The sequence below is a fragment of the Schistocerca nitens genome, chromosome 3 (assembly GCF_023898315.1).
Source record: "Schistocerca nitens isolate TAMUIC-IGC-003100 chromosome 3, iqSchNite1.1, whole genome shotgun sequence".
Taxonomy (NCBI): domain Eukaryota; kingdom Metazoa; phylum Arthropoda; class Insecta; order Orthoptera; family Acrididae; genus Schistocerca; species Schistocerca nitens.
The window spans coordinates 504,658,969-504,675,281 of NC_064616.1; the positions used below are offsets into that span (position 1 = coordinate 504,658,969).

At 40.0% G+C, this 16,313-nt stretch overlaps 1 protein-coding gene across 1 annotated transcript in view; it reads left to right on the forward strand.

Moving 5' to 3' along the window:
• LOC126249301 (Down syndrome cell adhesion molecule-like protein Dscam2) overlaps positions 1–16,313 on the forward strand; it is a 1,152,658-nt gene that overhangs the window by 803,027 nt on the left and 333,318 nt on the right. The window lies entirely within an intron of this gene.

Consider the following 16,313-nt stretch of genomic DNA (forward strand, 5'->3'; position numbering starts at 1 on the left):
TCTAGAGATTTGGGACTATCACGTACACCTCGTAGACATTTTTGCGTGGAACATTCGAGTTGCTGCGGCAGAGGCGTACACTTTTGAATAAATTGTAAATGCATAGAATGGTGAGTGCTTTCGTTGTAATCTCCAAAGAACTGTATTTTGGAATGTGAGAAGGAAGTAAACGCTATCACATCTCCGCTGCTCTATACCGACCCTCTGTGGTTACATCGTGACTAGTTTCGACCTTTAGTCAATTTCAAGCAGCACCCAGATACAAAACCAAAGTTGCAACATACAACATGCTTTAAGTGTTACAGTAAATAAGTTATTCCGCACTTTATAGAAATGCTGCAAGTGACCACCAATGTGGTCGGGGTGTAGTAATTTTTTTTAAACGATTAGATTGCCAGAAAGTGCCGAATAGCATTTTTCTGAACGGTTTTATAATGGCCTACCTCTGTAAAACCATGGTTCGTATCTGGGTACTGCTTCCAAATGATTCACAGTAAAAACGGGTCGAAAAGTAAATGCAGTGAGTGAGGTGGCACAGCGCTAAGAAAATTGACTCGCTTTCAGCAGGACAGTGCTCCAAATCCCCAACCAACTTGGGGTTTAAACGATTTCCCTAATTCGCTTAAGCTAAATGCCGGAATGGTTCCTTTGAAGAGGATGCCATTGATTTCCCCCACCAGACCTAGCTTTTGCTCAGTCCGTCTTGACCTCATCATCGACCGACCATTAAACTCAATTCTTCATTCCTTCCTTCCTTCACGATATCGTTCAGCCCAGTCTGGATAATCGTTATATCTTCCACACTCCACAAGGCTGACAGAGACACTTCCGAAATATTCAACATTATTTAATTCAGTTTTCACAAAAGTTGAAGATAATTTGGGTGTAGTTTATCAACAAAAGCTAAATGAAGTCAAACTGACGTCTGACACCAAAGGAAAGATACACTGTTAGCAACCTGTGTGTAGTCCTTTCTTATTGAGTGGCTGGTGTTCGTTAAGTGGATACTTTAATTAAAAAATTACTTAGGCCCTGTAAAAATTTATACAAGTAAATCATCAGCAGATCAATCATTAATAGATGAATTTCACGACTAAATCAACCAAAGATCACATTGAATTCAGTTCATTACTCGTAAGTAATCAAATTCCATAAGGAACGAATTTAACAGTAACTGAAATCAATAAACTAAATCCTTGGCAGACTTGGACAAGGAATGGGAATGGTATTTCAAATTTAATGGGTATCTGAGCAAAACATTATTCGTGGAGGTTGTAACATGATTGCCATAGATTAGTGCATAGAGATAGGAAATACGTACAATGGAAGGATATGAATGTGCAGCGTGTGCATCTACTGCCGGAGTCGAAAGCATATTGAAGGTCTAACTGCAAATAAAACTTCGAAAAGAAGACTTGAATTACTGAACATCATTATGAAAACTTCCTCTTGCCCTACAGTTCGCTTCACTGTTGCGGCTGGATCTCATCATACTTAAAATCTGCAAGTGGCAGCTGAAGTGTCTGAAAAATCAGACGTTGTCTCAAGACCCACAACTCGTCTTTTCGTGCATCTAAGTTCAACTCAGCTAGATGAGAACCTCTCGTTCAAGATGAGGAGGAGTTTCGAAGGCGAGTTCTGGAAGTGAAGCCTACAAGTACCTAAAGCGCAGCCCTTGTCCTCAGTGGTGTTCACCCTACTACCACAGTAGTTTCTCATTTAGCTACGCATGCAGTTTAACACAGTAAATCAAAACCTAAGTAGTAGCGTGTTGGCAATCGCTACTGCTAATTCAAATTTCATTATTTGGTGAATTTATTCCTATTTAATGAGACTTTCTCTTATCGGTTTTACATAAGGTACAGGACGGCTTGGTTAAAACAGTAACGTAACATTACATGTTCCTACTCTTTATAAACTTATGCAGATGCAGCTGCACTTAAAACTTGTTATAGAGTAATTGCATCAAAGAAATTTGTGATAGCATGGCATTGCGGTTGTGTGCTCATCTTTGGCACTAATTATTTGGTGAAGGATAGGATTTTTCCAAGCGTACACGTCATCACTTTTTATATTCCTTACTATTCGAATAAAGTATCATACACACAATCTTTTTCTTGCTGGTGTTAAAGGGTAGCTTCATTTTCTGCATCATGATGGAATTGCTTGTCATAACATTCCAGTGCGCCACTGTTTTTTAATATTCTCCTTTACTCTCACGCAGTGACTATTTCCAGTTTATCCCGCCAATTCAGTGGTAGAGGACGAGATTACTACAGACACTCTGACAAGTGCTTACGCCATATCATAGTAAACGACATGCAGAAATACATGGGATATTCAATGAATGATCCGTAATTATTTTTATATCCGTTAATATACAGGGCGACTGCAAAGTATGTTATTCATTTGCAATTACACTAATTCATGGAATAATGTAGGTAGATAGCCCAACAGATGGCGCTAGACAGCAACACGTCAGTGAGACCGCATGAGAATCATGTATAAAATGAGCTGCAGTGAGAGGAGGAGTCTCCTGTACACTGCTGATATGCCCAAACCTCCCCCTCCTGTTCATCTTCTCCAGTTCGCTGATGACACCGCCTTCCTAGCCCTTTATCCTACCCTTCAACGGTCCCAACGTACTCTCCAAACCCACCTTGACCAATTCACCGCTTGGTGCAACCAGTGGTTCCTCCGTGTTAATCCCTCCAAGACCCAGGCGATCATCATAGGCCGCACCACCCGCTCCTTCCGCCTCCATGATTTCTACCTCACCATTTATGGACGTCCTATCCACCTCACTCCTACCCTCAAATACCTTGGCCTCACACTCGACCGCCATCTCACCTGGACTCCTCATCTCCTTACCATCCAAAACAAAGCTCACAAACGCCTCCGCCTCCTGAAACTCCTGTCTGGCCGGACGTGGGGTCTGCATCCTTCCACCATCCTTCACACCTACAAATCCATGATCCGCCCCATCCGTTTTTATCCGCACACTATATATTGTCCGCCGCCTTGATCCCCCTCACCCCCTGGTGTCTCCCTTCCTCTCCACTCCCAACCAGTTGCCGCGCCTTTACCATTGTGTCCCTCTCTCTCCCCATCTCCACACCCTCCACCATCTACCCCTCCCGGATGATGAGCTTCGCCCTGACATCTACCCTTCCTACCAACTCTAACCCCCTCTTCCTGCCTCCTCCTCAGGGCTCCCTCTCCTCCCCCTCCCTCCTCCTGAGCGGCTTTCCCCTCCTACTCCCCCTCCATCTCTTGTGCCTCCTTTCAGTGTCTCTGCACTCCCTCCTGCCCTGTCTTCCCTTTTCCTCTCCCGCCCCACGTGTCTCCTGCCTCTTTGTGAACCCACGGTTGCTCCTCCTCTCCTCATCCCGCCGCTTCCTCAGCTGCCCCATGCTCTCACCTCCTTTTCCATCCTGTCTGACGTTTCCCTCGGCAGGTCCCACCTGGTAGTTTTACTCTTCGTCGTGTGTGCTCGAAGTGGGTTTTAAGTGTGTTGTTTCAGAGTGTTTTTAATACTGTGGCCAACTTTTAACCTGTGCATTCGCATTTAGCGTCTTCTCTGTGTTTCAAGAATCGCCAACTGTGTTTTATTTTTTTTTACTTTCTGGTGACCTTTTTTTTTAACTGTCCCCCATGAACGTCTACATGTCCATGTCTTTTTACCTCCATTTTCTCCCCTTACTCTGTTTTATGTTCCCCTTTTTTATCTCCTTATGTATGTATCATTTTATTCTTGTTTTAGTTGTCGTGTCTCTTGGCTGAAGAGCGGCGGATTGTGCCGCTGACAGCCCTCCCCTGCCCATATGGGGCAGGGGACTGAAATCACAATAAAGCAAAAAAAAGAGGAGGAGTCAGATGTGCCAGCAATCGCGGCATTTCGACTTTAACAGAAAAGGCACTGTTAATGAAGCATTACTAACAGGGTATTCGAATGGGTAAAGGTCCTATTATAAGTGTCAATGTGAAGAAAATGATCACGAAGTTGGAAGCCACTGGTGGGCGACCAGACACAGGTGCTTATTGTGCTATGACAGATCTGGACGAGATGGAGACTTCAGCGGGTTCATGCCCGCATGGTGAAGACACCGCTCATGAAGTCGCACATCGCACTGTCATTCCACGCTCTACTATCAGGAGAACATTAAGGAATGCCATACAATGCTATCAGTACAAAATTCAGTGTCATCGTGAACTGTTACCCACTGATTTTGTGACACGAAAAGTATTTTCGGTGTGGGCTCTTCTACAAATGTAGGAAGATGACGCCGGTTGTCTAACGTGTTTTGAAGCAACGAAGTCCATTTCATACTCGGAATATCTGTCAGCATCCACAACTGGGAAATTTGAGCTACCGAAGATCCTAGAACTGTCATGGAAGCCCTATGACTTGAAGACAAAGTCACGATATGATGTTAATTTATCACATTAATTGCCAGACATAAAGGTCTGAGGTATGCCGATACATTACACAATTGCATCATCGCTAGCCTGGATGATAAACACCTGCTGAAAGCTACAACTTTTATGCAGGATGGCACTTCACCTCATATTGCTACACATGTGCAATATCCCTTGCGCATGTCGTTTGGATCGTGTGCTGTGTCGCCACTTTCGTCGTGCTTGGCCTCCCAGATCACTGGATCTATATTCGTGTGATTATTGATTGTGGATTACCTGAAGTCACAAGTCTACCGCGATCGTCCTACCTCGTCAGGGATGCTAAACGACAATATCCGACGGCAATTTCTCACCTTGCCTACTGACATGCTGTACAATGCTGTCCACGACATTGTCCCTCGACTTCAGGTTTTGTTGATGAATACGGACTGATACGCTGAGCATTTAATGTTTTGGTTGAAACCCATTCCTTGTCCATGTTTGTTTCCGAACTTGTAATAAGGAAATGTGGTTATGCCTTGAGCAAACACATTTTTTCAGGTTTTACTATCCATAAATGTTTCCCAGAAGTTTCTCCACCTTCAGTGGGTTTCATTTATTGCCTGTTGAGCAATATACAAAAAACAGCATATTTATCTCGCAATAATTATGGAACCAAACGCTTTTTTTAGTTTCTTCATACGATTTATTCTGCCAAAAACATGTTTTCAAGCTACTGCAGGCTCATCATCAGATGGAGTTGTTACAAGAACCTTATGCTGTGGGTCAAGTGTAATTGATGCAGTGCTGATGCTGCTGGCAGAAATGAAGGAAATTTAGTAATCGGTGACGATACGTTTAAGAAACCAAAAGTTTCTTATGTTTAAGGTACTTACAGTGCACTGTCTTGTGGCATATCAAATCTCTTCCTATGATGTACATTATTTAGTTATGTACTCAAATATACACAGTATTTAGCTACATTTGGTTTTACAATGGTTCACATAAAGTAAACACTGGATGTTTTTACAACGAATATGGATGCGATAGATATTACATTTTATTACATCATGGTCTTTGGCATGAGATACATTGTTATACAGTACAAAGGCTGCTAGTTCAGGTATTACATTTCAGTAAATTTTGCTTTTCGCAGGAGTGTTTTTAGATTGACAACATACTTTTTATTATGGGTTAACAGTTATACAAAGGTTAACAAATATAGTGGATATTTACTATGTAATTAAAATTTTTTACAAATTGCAGAATGGCATAGTTGTTACATGACAAGGAGAACAACATTTATGAAGGAAAATGAATAAAGAGTTATTATTGTCGCTTATTTTGTTTTGGTGGCAGGATGTCCTGGAAATTCTGGAAGAAAAAATTTTTTGTTGATTCATCTTGTTCATTTGGGATATTCTGAAGTGATTTTATTTTGTGGATGTAAATTTCTAATTGTTCAAGAAGGTCCATGTGTATTCCTTTTTCAGCAATGTATAGCACTGAAAGACTATCATTGATATCACCACCAGAGTCTTCATGATGAGCAGTGTGTGATGCAAAACTAGACCTTTTAATTTTTAGTCGAAGGGCGTCTGTATGTTCTTTGTGGTGAGTTGTAAAATTTCTCCCAGTTCGACCTGTGTAGAAGCAAGAACACTCCTGAAGCTAGCAAAATTTACTGAAATGTTAATATCTGTAGCAATAATATTTTTACTGCAATACAATGTATTTCATGCCAAAGACCATGATGCAATAAAATTTAATATCTGTCACATCCATATTGTTTGTAAAACCATCCAGTGCTTACTTTCTGTGAATCACTGCTAGACCAAGTTCAGGTAAATAATGTGTTTATTTGAGTAGATAGTTTAATAATACACATTATAGGAAGAGATCTGATACGGATACAACAAGTCAGAGCACTGTAAGTACAATAAACATAAGACACTTATGGTTTTGTAAACGATTCGTCACCAGTTAATAAATTTCCGTCATTTTGCCAACATCAGCAATGCATCTAGCTACAGTAGGTACGGAGCGTAAGTTTCTTGTAACAACTCCATCTGATGATGAGCCTGCTGTGGCTCAAAAACATGTTTATGATTGACTAAATCCTATCAAAAACGCTTTTTTTAGTTTTTTAAAATTTTTTGTGGTTTAATATTTATTAGCAGATAAATTACCAATTTAAATCACAGTCGCAGTTAATCATCCATAATGGATACACTGAACTTACCATTACCTCGCCAGGTAAACGAACAATGAACACGTACAGAAACAAACTGTTTAAACTGATCCAATCTATCCGAGCTATCAAGTTTAATAAGAAGTGTCCCACAGAAAAAGTCATTCCAAAGTACATTAACGTAATGATCAATACTAAAAGCAAGCCAGCACAGAAAGCCAAAAGAAATTGTGAAATCATCTTGCTAAAATCGGAAATCAGAAAGCACTACAAAAAGACCGCCCTGCTAACTAAACTGCTTTATGAGCTGCTTTGTGAACTATGTGGTGTCGTCGACCCAACTCACCTTACGCCATTTCTTGACAGGGTTGATGCACAGGTTAATAAATTACAATTGGAAACTAAACCTAAGACCAAGAAAATAGTTTCAGATCTGATATCAAACAAATCAAAAGACGAATCTGTAGACCATGCATTTACACCAAATAAATTTTATCATAGTGTCGTGAACAACTCTGACATAGATTTCAACAGTAATGAGCTGAGCTTACTAAATAAAGGGCTGAAACACAACATTGCTCCCATACTAAATAAGGAGAATATCAAAAATTTAATCATTAGCACCAAAATAGCCTCTGCCACAGCCAAACTATCCTTGGCAAACTAAGCCATAACACACAGATCGCCATAGCACATAAAGCAAATCAAATTATAACGAAAAATCTTATAGAAAATAAAATTTCATTACCAGCCCACGGTGAACAGATAACACAAATATCAATAAAAAGCTTACTAGTCATGAAGCCCTAGTAATAAAGGCAGATAAAAGTAACACAGTACTTATCACACGCTAAAGAGATATAATAACAAAACACATTAATTTTTTGAATCTAACAATATAATTGAACTGCAAATCGACACCGCCCAAAGTGTCAAGAGAAGCTGAAAATACTACTTAAAAACTGCAATTTTCTAGTGACCAGTAAAGAAGCTCAGTACTGTGTTCTAATGAATCCATAGGCCCCTATGTTAAGGCCTCAGCCTAAGATTCATAAAAGTTGTTGTCCCAGATATCCAAATGTAAATCCAAATAAACAGCCCAGGATACAAAATTACCAGAAACCTTGTTGATATGCTGAAGAAAAATTACACCTTTGAAAATAGCTTTTCAATTAACAACAGTTTTGAGTTAATCAACAGCATTAAAGATCTAATAGAGCCAGACACAGAAACATTTGCCTCTTTTGTCATAGTAAACCTCTACACCAATATCCCATGGAAAGACAATCTCACCCATAATACAAAAGAATCTAATGAAATACAATAAGCTAAGCAATGCAGAAATTTGTGCACACATGATGTTGCTTGATTTAGTCCTCTCACATAACTTTTTTTCCATTCAATGGGAAATTTTACATGCAAAGCAATGGTCTGGCAATGGGTAGCACTCTTGCAGGCTAGCTTGCTGACATATTTGTAAATAACTGGGAACAAGAATTTTTCTTAGCACACCCACAATTTACTGACAATGTCGTGTATTATAAAAGATATGTGGATTCCACAATAATACTTCTCAATTGTCGAAAAGAAGAACTAAACAACCTACCAGAAGGAATGAGTAAGATGCACCCAAATATCAGATTCACAGCTGAACACCAGACCACTGAAGGAATTAATTTCCTTGACATGACTATCTCCACTCACAATAACAAACATATCTTCCAGATATACAGAAAACCCACAACCAGTGATGTTGCTATTATAAACACCTCATGTCACCTTAATAAACATATAACTGCTTTCTTCAGGTCATCTGTAAACCATATGCTCTGCACCCCTATCAGTGAATAAGATGCATCTAAAGAAATCAACATACTTCTATCCATCGCCCAAAATAATGGTTATAATTCCTCTTCGATAAACACCCTAGTTGAAAAACTCCAAAGTAAACTTAAGCAATCACTATCACCACTAGAAGCTAAGAAACAAATAAGAAAATTTGTCTGTCATCCACTCCTTAGCAATGTGTCATGTGAACCTGCACAGCTTTTCAGATCACACAACATAAAAATATCCTTCCTGACAATAAACTACAAAACAAAATTGTTCACAATCATAAATCTACTGGAGATTGGCATAAAGATTCTGGGATACACAAACTCACATGCTCCTTTCTTGTTTCTACATAGGTCAAGCAGGCAGAAACTTTGCAACCTATTACAAGGAAAATCTGGACACCCTTAGACTCAAAGACTTAATCAAGTCTAGTTTTGCATCACATATTGCTCATCATGAACACACTGTTGGTGATATCAATGACAATCTTTCAGTACTACACATTGCTGGAAAAGGAATATGGATGGACCTCCTTGAACAATTAGAGATTTCCTGCCACAGACTAAAATCTCCTCAGAAAATCCTAAATGAACAAAATGAATCAACACAAAAATTTTTCTGCCAGAATTTCCAAGACATCCTGGCACCAAAAAAACATAACTAGCAATAACAACACTTACTCATCTTCCTGCATAAATGTTGTTCTCCCTGCCATGTATCAACTATGGCATTCTGTAATTTATAAAAAAAGTTAATTACATAGTAAATATCCACTATATCTGTTTACCTTTGTACTACTGTTAACCCATAATAATAAACATGTTGCCAATCTAAAAACACTCCTGCAGCTAGCAAAATTTACTGAAATGTAATAACTGTACTAGCAACATTTGTACTGTATTACAATTTTCTAATTCCAAAGACCACGATGTAGTAAAATGTAATATATGTGGTATCCATATTCACTGTAAAAACACCAAGTGTTTACTTTATATGAATCAGTGTAAAACCAAATGCAGCTAAATACTGTGTTTTTTTGAGTACGTAGGTTAACAATGTACATCATAGGAAGAGACTTGATATGGATACCACAAGGCATTGCACTGCAATTAGCTTAAACATAAGAAACTTATGGTTTCGTAAACGTTTCGTCTCCGATTACTAAATTTCTGTCGTTTCCTCCAGCAGCATCAGTACTGCATCTATTACACTTGGCCCACAGCATAAGGTTCTTGTAACAGTTCCATCTGATGATGAGCCTGCAGTAGCTTGAAAACATGTTTATAGCTGAATAAATCGTATCAGAAAAGTAAAAAAAAAAACCACTGGTTGCATATTTATTAGCAGATAAGTAGCCAATTTAACTCACAGTCGCAGTCTGTCATCCACAATGGATATACTCAAAATACAAAGAATTATTACGTTATGATATTTACCAGTTTTTGAGGTTACAGTATTTATTCATTGAGAGGAACATTAACAAGAAAAATAAATATGTACCTAATTCTTACATATTGGTGTTCACAAGTCCGTTTAGTATTTATAGCACAGCTATAGTTATTGCCTTCCAACATGTCATCATTAGTTCATAACAGTTTAACAATGTTTTGTTACATAATTTCTCAAATATTAGCCATAATGTGATACCAATTTTTATTAGCACTACTGTCATTTGTTATGTTTCTTGGTCTTCTGATAATTCCTTTTATAGGTGAGAATAGGGTTCCATTGCATAATGTTGTGTATTTATCTTTCATTTTTTTCCTTCCACTAGTTTTCTTCTTTTATAAATCGATGTGGAGAGCTATTGCTGCGTTTAAGAATTTGTAGGTCTGTGTTTGTGTCTGCTGGTCTGTGTTTCTTGTGTCCTTCTGCCTTAGTGAATCTGATGTTGAAAGTTCTACTTCTTTGTCCAACGTAAGTTGAGTTGCTGTCTTGATACATGAGGTGGTAGATCCTAGGTATGTTGTGTTAGTTTGTGTTAGTGTTAGTTGCCCTGAGCTTTTTTTGTACAGATGTCTCTGTTCTGTAGGCAATTTTCAGTCTGTGTTTTCTGTATATATTGCATATTCTGTGAGCAGCTTTGTTGTAGTGAATGAGTGTGTGCCATTTGTTTGTTTTTGTGGATGCTTCTTTTTCAGATGCGTTGCGCGTGTTTGTGTTGTGTGTGTTTATGTTCTGTGAGCCTGTATGTTGATCTGTTGGCTATTGTGTGATGGGTGCATTTTTTTATTTTTTTTATTTTTTGGTTTATTTAACTATGATGTTTGTTTTGTATCTACTTTCAACTGCTACTTGTTCGATTATTTGTATCTCATTTCTGTAGTTCTCGTCATTGAAGGAAGTTTTATTCGACCTGTGCACCTTGTGGGTAGTGGAATGGCTTGATTGTTGATTTATGTTGGTGCTGGAGTTTGTGGGTTTTCCGAACATGGAAAATTTGTGTTGGTTAGTGTGTCTGTATGCTGTGATGTCTAAGAAACTTAGCTTCTTATCCTTTTCTGATTCTAAGATGAATTTTATCCGTAGATAAGTTGTGTTTATATCGTTGTGGAATTTTTGTAAAGTCACGTATTTCGTCTAAGGGCATGTGATGTCATCTGCGTAATGATATCAGTATGAGGTTTATTCAAATGAAACCTGGTCAGTGCATCTACCTTTGCCTTACACGTAAGGTGGCACCATGTAACTGCGGAGATGATGGCGCCATGTGTTGGTGGAGACACTGAGCTGGTCAGTGAATCTACCTTTGCCTTAAGGTAGCACTACGTAAGGTGGCACTACGTAACTGCGGATATGTTAGTGCCACCTATTGGTAGAGAGGCTGATGCGTGCGCACAGTTTGATGTTGCATAGGGGCAGTGAGGTTTCACGCCGAAGAGAAGGTGGTCACACAAGTTATCGTCCACTACCCAACATGCAGTTGAGTAAGCAGGAACAACGAGGAGTGATTCGATTTTTGGCGGCGGAGGGAGATGGAGGCCGTGAAATGTATCGATGGATGAAGGATGTGTACGGTGAGGACAGTCCGACTCGTTCAAATGTTGTCGAATGGTTCAAACGATTCCTTGAGGGGCGCGAGTCACTGGAAGACGATGCTCGCTCTGGACAATCTCATCGTGTCATCACACCGGAAATGGTTGCGGAAGTGAATGATTTAGTCTTGCTAAAGGTAAAGCTTGCTTTAGCTAAAAAAAGCTATTCACGGACATCGATTCACAACGGACGACGAAGGGTGTGACTGGGTCCAGGCCTGGATCCGACAGCAGTCTACTAGCTTCTTCAAGGATGGAATTTACTGGCTACTGTCGCAATGGGATAAATGTACCAACAGTTTTGGCGACTAATTTTGAGTATGTGTACTGTATATAACTACATTTCTGAGTTAGTAACATCGTTACCGTTACTTTACACTAGTGACCAGGTTTCATTTGAATGCCCCTTATATATTATTCTGTGTTGTTTGGGTTTCATTATTGTTTCAGATATTTCGTTTTCATTGTGATTTAAGATGATGTTGCCTATGATTCCACTGAGTGCTGATCGAATGACCCATGTTAGAATCCGTCCTGTAGTGAGTAGAAGTGGTTGTCAAATGTGAAATAGCTTTCTTCTGTGGTTTGTTTTAGAATGTTTGTTATTTTTTGATGTAGGGTTCGGGATTGTTTGTTTGTTGTTCTAATATTGTTTGATGGCGTCGATGGTTTCTGGGGTGGGAATGTTGGTGTACATCGATGTGGTATCAAATTATGTGAGTTTGGCTGCTGTTCTATGTTGATGTGCTTGATTTTTTCTGTAAGCCCTTTAGTGTTTCGTATTCTTCTGTTGCATTGTTCAACAGATCATACATGAAACCTATTAATGATGGAGGAACTTTTCCAAACAATGTATGGACAGTAAAACAAGATAAGTTGTTTTTGCAGAAGGCAGAAACACATTTCCTTATTACGTGTGTTGAGCATTTCCTACAAAGAACATCGTCTTTGCTAAAAATAGATTGTTATGCTAATTATTGCTGTTTTATCACATAAAACGCCATCTCTTGGTGATTTTGAGCAATTTCTTACTTTCAGTAAAACCTCATGTCATTTCAGGCATGCGTGCCAATTTTTATCTCGCTTCCTACATTATACCGTGAAGTATTGAATTTTCAAATGTTAACTGTGTGTTGGGACACTAGATTCAGGGGAACGTTCTTTTAGTTGCTTTAAATAGCCAAGTGGGAGCATTTAAATATTTTCGAAATACGATAACTGAAGACTTGTGCCATCAACAGGTGGGAGCTAGCATTGCTGTAGCGAAGGTGGCATTCATCAGAAAGAGGAAGTAATTACGGAACAAACTAGATAAAAGTCTGAGGAAAAGACTTGGCAACGATTTAGCTGAAGTGTGGCACTCTGTGGGGCAGAAACACAGACACTCAACGAGAGGACGAAGAAAAAAAGAAATACTAGAAGCATTTGAGATGTGGAATGGAGAGGATATGCTGATAGGAAAGAGTGTTAGAAAGTGTTCGTGAGAGGAGAAGACAGCTGCAGATTATAAAAAAGGAAGAAGAACTAGGTGGAACATTCGTTGAGATGGGAGTGCTTGCTAACAGGATATTTAGAAGGTCTAGTTTGAGGGAGAGGATGTAAGACGATAGGCGACATAAAGGGAAGCGGAAATTACGCGAACTTTAAGAGGACGGCAGGAGACAGGAGAGCGTGGAGAGTTACCATGTGAAAACCTGTCTCTGGCAGAACACTGGCAATAATGTTGATGACATGTCCGAAGTTTCGAACAGTTCCGATCGATAGCACAGCAGTAGTGAACCATCACAATGGCTTCTACGTTACACACTCGTTTCAAGAAACGTCGTATAACTGAGTTGGTGGTTGCTAAAAACGAAACCGTGAAGAACATCCATAAATGATTGTGAGCTACATATGTTAATCAAGCATTTGAAAGACGTAGTTTTGGGGCCATAGATAAAGAGAGTTAAAGCACAAGGAATTACAAAAATTGAACTTCATGATCAGCCACGTTCTGGAAGTCCTGTCACAGCCACTGCTTCCGATGATGTGCATCGCGCGAGTGCTATTTTTCGTCCAGACCGGTGCATCATAACTCAACTACTGGCACTAGAGTTACCGATGGTTATAGGAAGTATATGTGCAACAACTAAGATTGATCAATATTCGAAGTTGTGATAAAGATGTGTCCCAAGTATGTAACCTATAATCGATACCTGGTGCACTCGGTCTTCCATCAGCTGGGGCCACTTAAGGATTCTGTGTGTGGCACAAATTTTGTAGATGATGAGAATCTAATTTATGCAGCAAAACGAAATGGCACGATCTCGTATTTTTTAGTTCCAGGAAGAGAACAACACGTTACGAATAGCTCCTGAAAATTTCGTTTCATGGCACTACCGCATATAATTTTTGAGAAAAGGCTTCAAATAACATAAACAATGTAAAACAGAGAAAATGAGGGTCAAAGACTTTTTGTCATACTTCTGCACATAATATGCTTACCTCAATTTTAAAATCCTCCGTACTGATACTCCTCATTCTCCATATTTCTGTTCTCTCCTTTTCGAATCTGCCTGGCCTGTATTTGCAGGTAAGACTCTGATCTGTTAGATTTCTTGACCCTGCTCTCGTCGATGATGTAAAATGGTTTTGTTGTAAACACACCAGGATTTATACCAACTGCTTCAGCACTTCAATTCTGCCATTATTTCCGTTATTGTAACACAAAACTGCATCAAAGATACCTATTTTGAGGCCGGCCGCGGTGGTCTAGCGGCTCTAGGCGCTCAGTCCGGAACCGCGGGACTGCTACGGTAGCAGGTTAGAATCCTGCCTCGGGCATGGATGTGTGTGATGTCCTTAGGTTAGTTAGGTTTAAGTAGTTCTAAGTTCTAGGGGACTGATGACCACAGATGTTAAGTCCCATAGTGCTCAGAGCCATTTGAACCTATTTTGAGTACTTCAAATCCACAAAATGGCCTTTTTGAGCATCTAATCCAAATTGAATTACTGAGGCTTCCATTTGCATTTTGTGTCTTTCCATGAAGACACTTCCTCAATAAATCAGGGTTTGCAAGAAACCTGAAAGTGGGCTTAATTACATTCATAACAGGTTCTGGTAATGAGTGTTTACGTGAATGCGTCTAATTTCTGTTGTTGAACTCACACCAATCGCCTTTCGGACACAGATTGTGCACTGATATTTTTTCAGTGGATAGTTTGTGGAATAAAATTGTCCACACAGCACACCTTATTGCCTCTAAATTATGTGTGCTTTTCCTGATAGCTCTCCCATAAAAAAACTGAAGAGAAACAATTTCTTTCAGAGTAAGCCTGCCTTTTCCTCCTAGTGATTTTCCATCCTCAGGTACTTCACCTTTCTTCTGTTTCAGCAAGCGACGAAGCCTACCACCAAGCCACTTTTGGATGTGGCCAACACATTCCAACTTTTCTGTTGTTGTGTTGTACGGATTTTTATCTGTTACAGCTTTGAACGAAGAGGAGTCTCCATCACCAAGGTATTTAGCATTACAACTGCAGCAGCCTCCATGCCCCCACTTGAGCCACTAAAATTTTTAGAACATGCTACTGCATACTTTTGTTGCCACAGTTTCTCACTGTCTTCGTTGTAGGATATTTTCCTTAATGCACACTGTTCGCACTATTTAGACATTATTTCTACTTTTAAAGCTTTACCTGAGTGAATACCAATAACAGATGCAACTCCATACAAAGATGTGTGACCCCTTTCCATCCAGGTCCCACCTGCAAACACACACAGGTCAGTAACATTTGTAGGAGTTTCACTGTCATCAATACACTATGTGATCAAAAGTATAATTACACCACCCAAAAACATACGTGCATTTAGCTGCCACCTACTGCCAGCTACTCCATATCAATGAACTCAGTAGTTACTAGACATCGTGAGAGAGCAGAATGGGGCACTAAGCTGAACTCACGTACTACGAACGTGGTCAGGTTTGGGTGTCACTTGTGTCATACGTCTGTACGCGAGATTTCCACACTCCTAAACATACGTAAGTCCTCTGTTTCCGATGTGATAGTGAAGTGGAAACGTGAAGAGACACGTACAGCAGAAAAACGTACAGGTCGAACACGTCTGTTGACTGACAGAGACCGCAGACAGTTGAAGAGGGGCGTAATGTGTAATAGGCAGACATCTATCCAAACCATCACACAGGAATTGCAAACTGCTTCAGGGTCCACTGCAAGTACTATGAATGTTAGCCGGGAGGTGAGAAAACTTGGATTTCATGGTCGAGCGGCTGCTCAGAAGCCACACATCAACCCGGTAAATGCCAAACGACGCCTCGCTTGGTGTAAGGAGCGTAAACATAGGACGACTGAACAATGTAAAAACATTGTGTGGAATGACGAATCACGGTGCACAAAGTGGCGATCCGATGGCAGGGTGTGGGTATGGCGAATACCCGGCGAAAGTCATCTGCCAGTGTGTGTAGTGCCAACATTAAAATAGGAGGCGATGGTATCATGGTGTGATGGTGCGTTTCATAGATGGGGCTTGCACCCCTTGTTGTTTTGGGTGAGATTATCACAGCACAGGCCTACACTTATGTTTTAAACATCCTCTTCCTTCCCACTGTGGAACAGCAATTCAGGGTTGGCGATTGCATCTTTCAAGTACCTGTTGCCGGCCGTGGTGGCCGAGCGGATCTAGGTGCTTAAGTCTGGAACCGCGCGACCGCTACGGTTGCATGTTCGAATCTTGCCTCGGGCAGGTTAGTTAGGTTTAAGTAGTTCTAAGTTCTAGGGACTGCTGACCTCAGATGTTAAGTCCCATAGTGCTCAGAGCCATTTGAACCATTTTTGAGCACATGTTAATAATG